Genomic DNA, 16,034 nt, shown 5'->3' on the forward strand with positions numbered 1-16,034 from the left:
TTGGTAGCTATTCCCACCCCTGTCTTCTTTTCTCTCCCTCTATCCTTTATCTCCTTTCTAATCCTTCTATTGCTTCTGCTGTGGGCACTCAATAAAAGGTGCATTTGTTTTGATCAAGACTGAAATCCCCTCCATGTTGTTTTTGCACTCTGAGATCAGTTAATGAACCATCACAACCCCACTTGTACGAGCGGATCGTGACATTAAATTGGCGTCATGGACAGGCTTCTGACAGACAGAGGGGTTTGCAGGGTTGTGTGTAGTCTGTAACAGGGGAAGGATGTTTCTCTCCAGCCGCACCGAGCCCGATACCCTGAAAGGGGTGAGCGGTTGTCTAAAAAGGAAAGGGAGTGACTCAAATTTCCCACAAACTGCACATGCCTAGGTGAAAAGCACCCCCATACTCAATTGAGGGTTCTGTCTTCAGAATTTCACAAAAGATCTCTTAGTGCAAAAAGGGAAACTGTTTTTGTGTATGTGTGAATCTGGACTGTCTGGGAAGTGAAGGGACTATTTGAAGTAACTGAGTAGAACCTCCCAGGCACACTTAGTCTCTTCACCCACCCAGGGAAGCAGGGGAAACACAGCAGAGGCTGTGTGGTTGTGTGCCTTAAGTCTACACCTCCCTGTCATGGTTTTGGTCCCTTCACAAAATGACGGAAAACCTCAGTGCAAAAGTTAAAGCTGAATTTTATGCTCTACTAGCCAAACACAATGCCAAACCTTCTCCTGGAGGAAAAGAATGGGCACAAAGTAACTGATTTAATTTGGAAAATGTTATTGATAGAGTATGTTCTTTACAACATGAAATAAAATTTAAACTGGGCAAAAATAAAACTATTCTTTGCTCAGTTTTGGGAGCTTGTCTCACAGCAGCTATAAAAACTCTCTTAAAGTGAAGAAGTGAGGAAAAAGCTATAATGGACTCCCTTCAAACCTAGTTGAAATTTGGAACAAAAATTAAATGAAGAAAGGAATGAGATCCATCTGTTACAAGCTGCCCTTAGAGAGGAACATGTTAAGAATTCACTGAATGCTGATTCCTCAACACAGGCAGAGGAAAAGAAACTCCTCACATTAAACAGATTTATCCCCATAAGGAACTAGAGGCAGTAAAAAAACTGTGGAGAAAACTGCTGCCCTCATTTGAGACCCCTGGTTAAAACAGAATATAACTATATTAATTATGAAGATTTTGAACCACATATCACAACTAAACAAATACCATTCGGCACTACCAAATTGACTAAGCTGAAGAAAGAATTTGGGTGCCTCCCACAAGAATCGGAGATAGAATATGTCTTCCAAGTGTCCCTCACTGGTGGAGATCAAATTAAATTAACTGAACAGGAGGCCAGTGGGTACTGGGGACATGGAGTTTTCCTAACAACAGGAGATAAGCGTGACACGTGGTCCCTGACACAATGTGTGCCTTTCTGGGCTGGGGGAATTAATCCTTTGGAAAGGGGAGACCCTTTAGCTATAGTCAGTGCCCCCGACCAGCTTTTGGAAGGCGCCCACAAAGCCACCTGCCTGCAAATGATTCATGAAAAAGGTTGATTCCTGGTTTTCAGTCACCAATGCAATTACCTGTAAAGCCTGAAATTATGACTCCTTTAATTTGAGGGCTTCCTAAACCTACAGCAATTACTTTACAGAAAACCATAATGGCCTTGGGTCCCATAGAGAGACTAGATAGATTCCTTGGTAACCCCACTGACCAAACTGGATCTACTGATCCTGGTTTCACTCCATACTCCATCCCCTCACAGCCCCCAGCTTCTCAATCTGATTCACCTGCAAGCAGCCGTAAAGTTTGGACATGGAGCGAGGTTGCAGTAGATTTGATTAATTACAGTAGATGATATGGACCTGTAAAAACCCTGGAGGAGAAATCAGAAAAAACAAACGGTGTTTGGTTTATCACGGCTCCTCACGGTGAAAATTTAGGGAAATGAAAACAGATCTCTAACTGCCAACGTTGGTGGTTGTTGGAAGTTAAAAGGGGGGTCCCCAGAGAGGTGATGGATGGTTTGCCCCTTGATAAATTACAGAAAATAATAACTAATTGGCACTATCGAAAACTGAATTTATCAGTTCAACCCAGTGCACCCCTCCCTTCTCAGAATCCAGCCAGTGAGCCAAAAGAAACCCTCTCCCAGCCTCTCCCTCAGAAATTAGGATGTGAGCCAAAGCAAACACAGAACCAGAGAAACTAGGTTCTCCATCCCTTATAGGTGAGCAAAGGGCTGGAGCATGGATGTATCTGAGAATGCTCACTAAACATAAATCAGGAGATATATTGATCACAGCTATCACAGGCCTCAAACAGGCACTTGTAACCTTTCTGATTGACACTGGGGCACAAATCTCTGCACTAACAAAAAGGATGCCCAGAAGTGTAGAATTGTTCCAACAAAGAAACCATGTTGTGCTTTAAATGCCCTAGGAACTACAGAATCTATGAATGTGGCCTTAGTAAAACTCACACTCCATGGAGAGGAGAATCAATTAGTTGTTAAAATTGGGGATATTCCAAACAATTTATTAGGGATGGATGTTATTGCTGGGAGGCAGTGGGAAGATTCTGAGGGATTCCTGTGGTCATTTGGCGTGCCACGTCTTAACATTAGACTCCAAGCTGCATCCTCCTCACTGTCTAGCAAAATTACTCATGTAAAACAATACCCTCTACCTTCTGGTGCCAAAGAGGGCATCAACTGGTTATACAGGACTTGTGAGACCAAGGAGTAATAGTCAATACCCATTCTCTTTTCAACTTGCCAGTGTGGCCAGTTTGGAAACCCAATGAGAAGTGGAGGCTGACAGTAGACTTCTGCAGGCTTAATGCCAACACAGACCCTCTTACAGCAGTGGTCCCAAATTTGGCTGAATTAATGACATAATTCAAGAAAAAGCTCACTCAATCATGGCAACTATAGATGTCAAAGACATGTTTTTTATGATACCCATACAGCCAGAAGATATGGACCGTTTTTCCTTCACATGGGAAGGACAGCAATACACTTTCACTAGGCTTCCCCAAGGCTACAAACACTCCCCCACTTTGGCCCACCCTACTTTAGCCCAGGAATTAGAAAAAACACCCAAACCTGATCCTGTAGCTGTTTATCAATACATTGATGACATTCTGGGCTGGGGCGGGGGGGGGGGGGGTGAAATAGAGGTAGTAGGGAAACATCAGCAGAAAATAATCTCTCACTTAGAAAGTCTTGATTTGCAGATGCCCCCAGAGAAAATTCAGAAGTCTTCTCAGGAAGTGAAGTTTTTGGGAATTTGCTGGAAAGGAGGTATGACATGTATTCCACCTGCTATCCTAACCTCTTTAGATCAGATCAAAATGCCTGAATCCAGGAAAGATCTCCAGCAAGCTCTAGAATTATTAGTGTTCTGGAGAAAACACATTCCAGATCTTTCAATAATTGCTAGGCCCCTTCATGACTTGCTGAGCAAAGGGGTGAAATGGGATTGGACTCCTTCTCAGGAGGAAGCATTGCAATTGCTGTTTTTTGAAGCAACAGCTCACCAAGCACTGGACCCTGTCCATCCCACAGATCCCTTTCAGGTGGAATGGGGATTTGGCTCCTCAGGGCTGTCAGTACAGCTACGGCAGCAGGGTCCTGAGGGTCTGATGTGTGGGAGGTTAAGATATTGCGATGTTACGGTCAGGCAGAACCCATCCCCTTTTACTGTTACCTTTTACCGTTAACCCCTGTTATAAATGACCTGGTTCAACTGTTAATCAAGGCCATTTTACCGTCCACCACATTGGTGTGTGCGTGTACTTGGTCCGTGTGGCAAAGGTGCTGCCACCAAGCCGTTCTTGACCCAGGACCCCACGCCCCAAGTGTCGGCAACAAGTGGTGCCAGAACCCGGGACAATCCGGGAAGCGGAAACCGCCTGGGCGAGTGAACGGCAGCCGGAGCAGCAGGACTGTCCCCGGCAGGGAGGACGCTCCCAGAGGACCGGCGAGAGGGGAAAGTCTCGCGCTTAGGACCGGCAAAGGAGGAAGTCTGGCGCCGAGGACCGGCGAAGGAGAAAATGGAGTACCTCCCAAAGGTCATTTTTAAAATTCATAGGCAGTGGGGCGTAGACTGCGAGCCAGGAGATTTTATCCTCGTAGTGTCGAGGCTCCTGCGGATTGGGGTTATTGGGCAGCTGGTGGATATTTTCCACCTCGAAGTGTGGGATAGTTGTACCGGGGCCCTAGCAGAGGAGGCTTTGTCCTCAGGCTCGGGGCGAAATCTTAAATTATGGGGCAGAGTCACGCAGGCTCTGTGAAAAGTTCAGCAGGAGCAGGAAATGTGGAAAACCACACAGGACTGTTTGCAGGCAGGGCCCTGGCTGTGTGTGGGGGCGGCCGCGCAGACTGCAGGTGATGGTGAGTCTGCCGAGTGTGGGGATTTACAGCCGCGGGGATGCTCTTCGCAGCTCCCAAGCTCAGGCACGCTGGCCGAGGGAAAAAGCGGTCATTTGGGACAGGCTGCTAGAGGAAGCGCGAGGTGCAGCTGTTAACTTAGAGACATGGGGTGCTGCCATTGACTCGGAGGCGCAGGGCACCGCCATTAACTCGGAGGCACGGGGCGCTGCCATTGACTCAGAGTCCGAGGGAGCCTGGGCAGGGCCTCCGCCTTACGCGCCACGGGGTGGTGGGCGCCAGAAGGGGGGGATGCGGACACGGGCGTGATCGGCAGAGACGGAGAAGGTCTGCAGGACAGCGCAGACACGCGCAGGCAAAAAGGAAGGAAAAGACACGGAGGGGGAGCTGACGCCGCTTGAAGCATGGGTTGGAAATCTCATTACAAGGCACTGGCCTCCCCCAGCAGGAGGCAGGGCAAGCCTAGAGGGAGGGAGCGGCCCAATGCTAAGACAAAGGGGCGAGGTCGAAGCCTGACAGAGGGTTTTACCAATTCCATCCGGCCAAAAGATCAAGCGCGCATCCTAGCAACCGCCCTGCTGGCTTTAAATTAGTTCCCTAGGGGAGACAAAACAAAAAGTCCTGCCCAGAGGCACTGGGCCACCCGGGCACTAGAGGAAGGCCCACAAGTCATGATTAAAAATTAGTTAGGAGAATGGGAAACGGGTTGGAGGCTGGTACTCACAGGGCGAGGGTACACAGCCGTCAAGAAAAATAGTAAAATTAAATGGTGCCTGCTTAAGTCAATAAAACTGGATCTTCAGGGCAAAAACTAATGAAATTTGTAAAGCTTGTTTTGCAGGACTGAATCCTCAGACGCCCCCATGGCCCGTATACCCCGCTTCCTAAAGGCTGTGACGAATCATCAAGCAGCCCAATGGCAGACCATACCGGGGTCGTGAAAAACTCAGTGACCACACTAAAGGAGAGGCCGGCGCAGAGAAGGACTGGGGGAAAAAAGCTCAACAAAAATGTTATCAGTCATGGTTCACATAAATGTTTTTGAAAGTCTTGTTTTAAGTGGTATCCATCAAGTAGAGTTCCAACTCTGGCCAGGTTCTGGCTCTACTTGAATGGAATGATCGCCAATCAGCCCAGAGTTTTTCTGCGTCAAAAGGTTCAAAGGGAGTTTTGGAGAAACGTGAATCCAGACATGAGTTCTCAACATCACTCTTCTTTTAAGGTCAGCTGTCGCAGACTCTGGGAGGATAGTTCGGTGCTGTGGTAAATGTATGATTTCAAATCGTCAACTGTGTTAACAACTATCAGCCAAAAAACTGAGGAAGTCCTGCAAAGATATCCTAAGTCATGGTTCAGTCAGCCCCCATGACTGATTGCCCTTGGTTCTACCTTATTAGGCCCTATTATTGATCTTGGACCTTATATTTCAAAGAAGTTAGCATTGTTTATTAAAAACCAGTTAGAAATAGTTACCATTTCACCATCCACCACATTGGTGAGTGCGTGTACTTGGTCTGTGTGGCAAAGGTGCTGCCACCGAGCCGTCCTTGACCCGGGACGCCACGCCCCAAGTGGTGGCAACACCGAGGAGGCCTGTTGGTTTCTATTCCTGTGGTTTCAAAGATGCTGAGAAAAGATACACTACCTGGGAAAAAGGATTGTTTGTGGTTAGCTTAGCTCTCATAGAAGTGGGAAAAATTGCACAACAACAACCAGTTGTCTTGAGAGGCCCTTTCAAAGTTATCAAGACAGTCACTACTGGGACCCCCCACCCCCGCCGACAGGGTGGCCCAAAGGGCCTCAGTTGCAAACTGGTATGCTCAGACTGAACATTACTGTAACATTTTCTCAATAACAGAAGGAGCTGTAAAAAATTTAGCGCTACAAGAAACTGAGAATTTGGGCAGCAGCCATGACAAACCTGCCTCTGTAATTAAAGTAGCCCCTCCTTTCTCCACCAAACGATCAGCAAATTCTTGGTTCCCTGATGCCTCTGCTAAACAGGAGGGGAAGGTGTGGAGATACAGGGCAGCAGCCCTCCACATTTCCTCTGGTGAACGAATCATTACCGAGGGAGAAGGCAGTGCTCAGGTTGGGGAGCTGAGAGCTGTTTGGAGTGCTTTCCAACATGAGGTACAGAATACCTCTCCTGTCTGCATCTACACGGACTCCTATGCTGTGTATAAAGGATGTACTGAGTGGCTTCCTTTTTGGCAGCAAAATGATTGGGAAGTTAACAGAATTCCAGTATGGCAAAAGGAAAAGTGGCAAGACATTTTCAACACCACAAGCCAAGGGAACTTTGTTGGGGTGGGCAGCCTTTCATCAGACAGATGGAAATCCAGCAGGAGAGTGGAACAATAAAGCTGATGATTTAGCAAGACTAAGTCCCCTGAAAAAGAACAAATTACAGAGGACTGGGATCAACTATTGTCGGGTTCGGCTCTCTGTCTCTGCCCCGACACGGGTAGGGTGGTTCTTGGGTGGCACGCACTTCAAAGGACGAGTCTGGACTCTTCAGCTTTTCGATCTTCAGATTGTTTATTGTTTCTTATCTACAAAATTTTCTGTCTGCCCAACAGAGGTCTGATCTGCAAGGCAGCCAAGGGCACTCTGACCACCCATGGGGCGGTCATGTCTTTTTATACTAAAATCTACGTACATGATATTTACTTTTATTTTCCAATACTTTTCACCCATATTGGCAAGTACACCTTCACCATGAACCAATCCCCAAGTGCCAACATCACCACAGGAGATGGAAGACAAGAAGAAGAAAGAAGAAGGACGAGACACGCCCTGATCCCTCCATCTTGTCTCCATAACCCCCCTGTACCAAAAACCTTAAAGTTTATATTTCACCCTATAAATGTGTCCCTTTTACACCCTTCACTCTAAAGTGATTCTCATGTCCTCAAACTGCTGTCACTTCTGTGGATGGATCAAAATCAAGCCACCAAGCACTCTTGGCAACATTCCAGGATTTCCGAGACCCCCCCAAGGGTCCTCCTGGCATCTCTGGACATCTGGAGCGATGTGCTGAGTTCCCACAAACTATTAGAATAGCTGCATGTAAAAAGACAGCACACAGGTGTGAAAGATTTGTACAAGGAAGCTCTGGCCCAGCGTTGGCCTGTCACCAAGGAAAGGTGTAAAACATGCGTATCAACCTGTGAGCAATTGCAGACTGGAGACTGGAGAGACATCCTTTGGAAGATGACCCTCTGCATTTCAGAAAGGGTAAAGGCTTATGGGATGCATGGCAGACTTTAAGAAGTCAGGAGTTAAACACTTTGTGCTAGTAGGAGTAGAAATTGTATCTGGGATGGTCCAGGCCAATGCTTTTAAAAGACCTACAGGAGATAATACTGTTAAAGCATTGCAGGGATGGTTTGGAATTTTCCCAAAACCACAGGAAATTCAATCTGATTATGGGTCCCACTTCACTGCTAGAATTGTACAGGATTTGGCAAAAAATGAAGGAATTAAATGGACTTTTCATACCCCTTACTACCCTCAAGCTAACGGGATCATAGAAAGGACCAATGGTCTTTTGGAATGACTTTTGAAACCAGAGGAGGGAAATTGGGATGTTCGGTTATGGGAAGCTGTGAAAAGTGTGAATGACAGATGGGGGGGTAAATGGGTGTCCCAAAATCACTGCCTTTTGCCCCATAGCTCCAAGCATAATTGCCTCTCTAGGGAGACCAGATGATTTCAAGATTCCAGCATATTACCCTGGACAACCTGTTCTGGTGGACCTCCCTACTGTAGGGGAACTACCACTAGTGCTAAAAACCCCTCTGAATAAACATGCATGGGTAGCCTCTGATGCTCTAGGGAGAGAGCATCGGATAAATACACACTGGATAATTCCATCATTCTAACTTTTTCTGTCCCTTAGTGGCAGGATTCTGTTGTGTTTACTTTTACAGAAGAACCCTGAGGGACATGAGGATCATCTGAACCATGATAACACTGGTGATACTTTTCTGCATCCTACCACAATTCCGTGGACAGAATCCTGCTGAGTGGTCATGGTCTGAAGCTACCATCCATCACACTAATGTTCTAGGATCATATCCCAAGGGTCACCACCTGAACCTAGAGCCTATAGTGCTGCATGACTCTGAGATATATCACCCAAGTGAGTGGGGATGGGATCAGAAGGACTGGACTAGAGCCCTAACTGGAACAATTGGTGAGTCGATTGTGGTAGCGTGCAGAAAAGTGGAAGGATCTCTCTATGAGAAAGCCACCTCCATTGCAGGTACTGGAAATGTTTTAGAACCAGATGGAAAAAACTATTTGCACATCCCTACAACAGAACTGTGTCCTACGACAAAGTGGGAGTGTACCAAACAAATTCCCCTCACTCTGTGCTGCTGGCAAGAGTATGTTGGTAACTACACTTTAGGCCCCAGAACCAACAATGCAATTACAAAGGATTGTAGAAATTAATCAACTGATTGCTGGCATAATTTTACTTTAGCCAAACCAACTTATGTGACACGCCGTTGGCAAAATAACTTGACAAATCGGTTATGTTTAAAAGGCCTGGTTTACAAATTTAAGATAAACGCTATAACAAAGCCCACACTGAGTACAGTAGTCACACCCCAGTGGGTAGAAAGGACTGCGAGCACCCTTAGTCAACTTGATACTGAATGGCCTTGGTCCCAGGCTTTTGTTCATTTTTCCAGATCTATGGGAAACATGAGGGATTTAAACCTATCAACTGTCATTATGCATGAAAATCAGATATACACTAGGCAGGAATGGGAAAACCAAAAAACCTGGCAGCTTCAAGGGATAGTGGGGAAAAAAATTAGTATAGGATCCGAATGATTAACGGAACTACCCAAAGTAAGGCAACGTCAATCGGTGTTTTGACAGATCAAACAAATAAGCATGAAAAGGTTTGTACGCACCCAAGCTTACAGGATTGTTGGCACAATTTTACATTGGCACAAACCATAGAAGTGGTTTGTCTTTGGTCCAAAAAATGTAGGCCTGTAGGGCCTACATTTTAAGTTTATAGTAAATGCTATAGCCCAACTGGTTACAATTTACACCACCACCACTCCAGCCCAACCACCGCTTATGCTTAGCCCAAGAATTTTTGAAAATGGACCAGATATAATTAGGAAAACAGGACAACAACAAATACTGTTCAATCCAGCATGGTTCTCTTAAACAAGTCAAATTGCTGATGCAAAGTAATGTCTCAGAAATTCAGCCGGCCTGTTCACCTTTTTTGCAAACTCCCTTTGAGGGTTGGATGACCTGGTTGCAAAAGCGGAACTCTTTTAAAAGACGGACGCTAAGAGACATAACCGGTGTTGTGGGAACAGGATTGGGAATTCTAAAGAGTATTGATTCAGAAGTATTAATGAATAAAATTGGCTGCGACAACTAGAGATTTGACCAAGTTACAACAAGTCTTCCTTATTGGCTTTAGGAACACACCAGTGGCTGCTATCAAACATTTTGACAAATTGGGAAAAGGTAAATGTAAATGACCACAAATTGGTAAATGATGCACTCGGTGCTACACAAAACAACATTTCTTTGGCTCTCAGCTGTATCCAGGCACAATTGTGGATGCAGTCAGTTGCTGCCTCAATGTTAAGAGAAGGTGAAGAAGGCACTTTTCCTACTGAAATTTAGAAAATAATTTGGGACAGTGCCACTGATTTTGAAAGAGAATTCCAATCCTGGTGGAACCTGGTGAATTTTACTTACAATCCCATTACAAACATAGCCATGGCTTTTGTGTTAACCATACGTAATGCCTCAGTGCATTTGATATTTCCTATGATTGCATTAGGGCTGAATGATGATGGAGCTGTTCTCTATCCTTATGAGCATTGGGAATGGGCCCGTCAAATTGGTGAGAAATGGCAAACTGTTAATTTATCTTGTCTTGTCCGAGAACAACAAGGGCTCATCTGTGAAAGCAATGCAATCATAGCTCAAGACATTTGTTTAGACACAGAGCAAAATATCTGTCATTTTGAAATTCATCCTAATGCGACTTCTGAAACAGTCCTTATATATATAGGCAATGGATGTGCATGCTTCAGACCTGCTTGTGATTTTGTATTTGTAGAGAATGTTGTAGTAGATACTAAAAATTATTCAAATGTTTGTGCTTGTAACTTTACCAAGATTACAGGATGTGATTTCTTTTATGAAGCTCCAGTTACCTCTCACTACCCATTGCAATCCAACTACACACTGATTCACAAACTGATGCCTACTCCTATTGGGATGGATCTCACTTTGGTAAGACAACTGCTGCTCCATCGAGACTTAGTTGAAATCCTTGAGAAGATTGAGAAAAACGCACAGAAAGCCCTGGTGACTGTTTATCACAATGTGAGACAGATACCCCGTGTCATGGAATGGGTGGAGAAAGATGCCCAGCACAGGTGGTGGGATACTCTTTTAGGTGGTCTCCTACTGCCACGAGTGTCCTGAGCAGTCTGTGTCATCCCATTGTTATCCTTTTGATACCAAATCTGTTTGGTTTTATTTTATCAGCAGTCCCATTCGTTATGAATTGGAGCATGAAACAGCTGACAAGATTGATGTCTATAGTTAATGCAAACAACTTGGCTGATGTCCTGTGCACTGTGAACATCCCCAAGACTTTGACACAAGGCAATTATGAATGAAGCATATGTGTTTTGGAATAATCCTAATTTCCATTTATGATTTTGTGGGAATTACTTTTGATTTTTAGTGAATTGGTTTAGAAAATCATTTTAAAGTTAGTGCTTATATTATGATTTGTTTATTGCTTTTGCTTTTGATATTTGTGATTTGTTTTGACCATTTGAGAATGGTTATAAAAATAATACTATTTTAATTAATTAACCATTTGAAAATAGTTATAAAATTGATACTGTTGTGATCAATATTAATTATGTTTGTTTATTGTCTCTCTTTTTTTTCCCCTCTTCTTCCTATCCTTTCTTTTCCTCCTTTCTCTCTCTCTCTCTCTGTCATGCTGTCCCTATTTTTCCAGGTTCTACTACCAACGTACAGCGAGTCATGAAGACCTATCAGTGACACTCCAGAGCCCTGCTGATGACGATCCCTTCAAGACAATTGTGAGTCACGGGGTCGTGTGAGAGTCTGTCTGAAATATCCCTCATCTGCCTCACGATCGTCACTGGGGACCACTGAAAATCTCGGGCTTTGTAGGAGAAAGTTACACAAGCCAAAGGCTTTGAGACCTGAGAGCACAATGTTAGGTTATTGTTTTCACAGGTGTTGTTTGCTGTATGCTACACTGAGCCCAATGAGAAGAAGAAGGAAGCACCGTGCCCTTTTTGCAACAACAGCCTTGGGAGCTGTCCCACCTCTCGGCCTGGCTGGACTTCTCCTGAGTTCTGGGTGGTCCCACCACAGAAGACCCTCACCTGTTTTACAACCACCATGACAGACAGACTGAGATGTAAGGAGCCTCTCCATCAAGGAGTGAGACATGAAACCCCCATGTGAAAAGGCCCCTCTGCTCCTTCCAAGGACTGGCACTGAAACCCCCAGCCCGGGGCAGGTGTGTGGGGGAGGCAAGCTGACCAAAGCGAGATGTTTGCCTGCAGGTTGTGACCGCTGGACCAAGAACACAATGGCTCTCGTTTACTGCTGAGAACATGGACTACCTGTTACATCTATTCCTTATTGTATCTGTTTTCCCCCCTCCCTCACAATTTCCAATAGAGTTATCATAATAAAAACCTCTGAGTTAGCGAGAGATTTCAAGATCTCCCCAGACGTGACCTGGTGAACTCCATCGGCTGGACATCAAAGGACTTGGCTGTTCTATGTTTGGTAGCTATATACCTTCCTTTCTCTTCCTCCCTCTTTTCCTTATTTTTCCCTTTTTTCCCCAATTCCTCCCCAATGCATTTGGTTATTCAATAAAGATGCATTTGTTTTGATTATCACTGCAAACCCCCTGTGCCGTGTCGGTTTTTTGCACCCTGAGATCAAATCCACGAACAATCACGAAACCCGTTCATAAGGATGGATTGTGACACGGGGAGAGTAGGCAATTCATGATATTTTTATTTTCATGCACGACCAAGACATGGGAAGAGAAGGTGGCTTCCAGAAATTTTTTTAAGAAATGCAACCCCCAACCATATTCCTTAGCCACTTTGCAGAGCTCCTTCAATTCCCCATAGGGGATTGGCTCCCAGGAATTGATTGCAGTCACTCTTCTGCTGGGTTTACATATAATTGGCAAGCCCACAATCTTTTTGGTGAGCTCTGAGCCCTCCCAGTGGCTTCCCTCTGCAGCTTGGCCCAGTGATCCTCAGACTCAGGACTGGAATCCGGGTCTTCAGAATCCCTACTCTCATCCGAGGAGGAGGATGGAGGGCACTTGATGACTGCATGGGGCCTGAAATTTGTGGGACATGCAAACCTGAATATTGCAGCCCTCATGATTGACCACCTGGCCGGAGAAGGAAACCACTCAGACCCTGTTGGGCAAACCCACATTCCTAGTGAGGCCCTTGAGGGTATTACTGAAGCTGTGCATAGCACATTTTTAAAGGTTCCTGATGCTGTGAGCCCCCCAAAAAGTATTTACTTATGTAAAGCAAGGACTGGCGGAGCCTTATATGCAATTCAATGGCTGCTTGAAACAAGCTCTAAAAAGACAAATTGAGAATGACATTGCCAGAGAGGTGTTGCTTTCAAAATTAGCTGCTGAAAATGCTAATGAGAATTGTAAAAAACTTCTGAAGTCCTTGTCTAAGGAGGAGCCCACCCTGCTGTAAATGATAGAGGCATGTAACCACCTGTGTGCCTTCAGCATAGGGCAACCCTTACTAATGAACCTTACTGTGGGGGCTGGTATAGCAAATGCCTTTGTGTGGAAGGGGCCAACAGCGGGCCTGTTAGCTAAAGGAGTGAGAAGAAAGGTAAGAAGCAAGAAGTTGATAAGGATTCTCTCCAAGGCTGTAACTAAGGAGACCAAGAGAAGTGAGGAATTGAAGAAAGATAAGAACTTTGCAGCTGGATGAAGTATTTTTAGAAAGTCAGTTGAAGTCACTGTAACTTATTACCAATGATGTTATGTTGATTTATGGTGGCCAATAGTTAGGGTAGAAGAAATATAAACAATTAGAAAGTGTATAAAAGGTCAGCCATATTCGATAATAAAGAGTTGCCATCTGAGACTGCTTGTGCTCTCTGCCTTGTGTCATGACTGCCTTGAAAGCGACATCTGGTGACCCTGATGTGATTCAACACCCTTAAGAACATACTTGATCTGGACCCATACGGGCTCCTAGAGACTGGCAGCCATGACTCACTGGGACGTAGTGGGGGAGGCGGCGTTGGTGCAGCTGAGAATGGCGGGTGGAAGCCACAGGGAAGCCCAGACCTGATTTTCTCCTATCAAGACACCTGGAAGTAGGTGAGCCACCAACTAGTAATAATGGGAAATAATTTATCTAATGAAGAAGAGACTGTTTTGGCTACATGGAAAGTTTTGTTAAGAAATAAGGGAATTAATACTTCAGACTATGCCCTTCGTAGTATATTGCTGTGGGCTAAATCACAGGATTTTGGCACTGATCCCGACACAGCATTTGGTGTTAAAGCATGGGAAAAAGTCGGGGACAGACTGTGGGAAGTCATCTGAGTGGGAGATAAAACTGTTGTTGATCTAGCTGTTACCTGGGGATTGCTTTTTGAGGCATTAAAGGAATGGAAAACAGAGCGAGAACAAACAGAGCAGGATGCAGATGAAGAATCAGTGTGGATAACAGAAATTGATAAGGGGGATGAGGCAGAGGGGGCCTCTGATGGGGAACTTGGTGAATCTATCCTTGAAGAAGGTGCAGGTGCCATGCAAGTTACCAGGCAGGCTACCAAAGCTTCCAGGAAAGCTGCCAGAGCTTCTGGACTGGATGCCAAAGCTTCTGGGAAAGCTGCCAAAGCTTCTGGGAAAACTGCCATAGTATCTCCTTCTCAGACTCCTAAACCTCTTTATGTCACAGCTGCGCAGCAGCTCCTGATGGTGCCTGTATACACCACACCACTGCCCCAGGTAGCTGAAATGTCTTTAGCAGAGAGAGAAACCCAGTCTTCTGCCCCCCTGCTTCCCTCTGCTCTAGCCCAGCCATCTGCCCCTTTGCTCCCCTCTGAGCTGCCTGAACAATCTCCAAGGTCGTGTCCTCCGTTACCTGACAGTGAGAGTGACAGCGAATCAAGTGATGAGTTGCCCGCAGTAACATCTGAGTTGGGGCAGGGAACTGTTGACAATTCACCTTCTAATAGCTGTAGCCCTACTGCCCCATGGACTTTGCCCCCACGTCAAGTAACTGGGCTTCCTTGAGAGCCTCAGTGTCCTGGGTTGACTATATGATGCTTTTATCCCCAATTATGTTATGTTGAATAATAAGTTTTGCACCTTATATTATGTTGAATAATAAGTTTTGCACCTTTAAGAGTGTTCCAGAGAGTGAAGCAGCAGGAGAGAAGAAGCAGCAGGTTTTTTTCAGACACCGTACTCACTCCTCCACATTTCTGCCCCTGGACTGTTGTTGTCTGCGGATGGACAGACAGTGGGACAGAGCTCTTTGGCTTTTAGTTAGTTTTAGCTAGCTGAGGCAAAGAAGTTCCCTACTGTGGGGACTTTTGTTTTTTTCCCTTTTCCTTGGAGCTCTTGAAACCTGCTCTGGACTGAACACCCAGGGGAGCTGCATCTGTGGCCCACCAGGCCGGGCCTGGCCTGCAACATTTCCAGCACCGGAGGGACTGATCAGAGACAGAGTGAGCTGAGCCGCAACCCGGGGAGGGACTTTCTCAGTTTGTCATCTCTTTTGGAGTGGCAAGAGATTTTATTGTTTGATATTGTTAAGGTTTTGTTGTTTAATAGACAGGTTTTTTCCACCTTTCTCCAAGGAGGTATTTTCTCCCAGACCAGTTGGGGGGAGAAGAGCAGATTGGATCTGCTTTCCTACTGGAGCTCCTTTGGGGGATTCTCTCCCAAATTTGCTCTAAACCTGGACACTCAGGAGTTTTGGGAATTTGTTAGGAAGAAAGCAGCTGAAGAAAAGAATTGGAACATGATAGAAAGATTAGGTGCTCCAAGAGTACCTCAGGAGAACAGTGCTAATGCAAATGTTGCCTGTGATAACCCTATGGCTTTTCCAGGTTTTAAAGCAGCTCCTGGAACAGGGCAGGATGACAGTCATCACGTCTTTGTCTGGAAGGTTGTGCAAGATCTCCAATCCAAAGTGGCTCAGTATGGCATTAATTCCTCAGAGGTAATGCAATTAATATGTGTAATTAATGCAGATATGCTTGCACCTTATGACATCATGCATATTGCTACTATTTCATTCCAGCCAGTACAATACGGTGTATTTCAAGAAACTTGGAGGCGAGTGGCTGAGCAGACAGCTGTAACAAATATGCAGTTGCCTCAACACGACCCTCATCATGCTGTGGGTGTTGATGCCCTACTGGGCACTGGGCCTTTTGCTAGCCCAGATTCACAGGCAAGGTGGGATCCTTCAATTTTGGCACAAGCTCAGCAAATTGGCACGAGTGCTTTAATTAAATCAATGGAAATGGCAGCTCCAAAACAGAGATATGATACTA

At 45.4% G+C, this 16,034-nt stretch overlaps 2 pseudogenes; one reads left to right on the forward strand and one right to left on the reverse strand.

Annotated features, from left to right (window-relative positions):
• LOC143695889 (uncharacterized) overlaps positions 1 to 16,034 on the reverse strand; it is a 64,686-nt pseudogene that overhangs the window by 31,375 nt on the left and 17,277 nt on the right.
• Positions 654 to 3,934, forward strand: LOC143695839 (uncharacterized; annotated as a pseudogene).

This window comes from Agelaius phoeniceus, chromosome 27 (genome assembly GCF_051311805.1).
Source record: "Agelaius phoeniceus isolate bAgePho1 chromosome 27, bAgePho1.hap1, whole genome shotgun sequence".
Lineage (NCBI taxonomy): Eukaryota > Metazoa > Chordata > Aves > Passeriformes > Icteridae > Agelaius > Agelaius phoeniceus.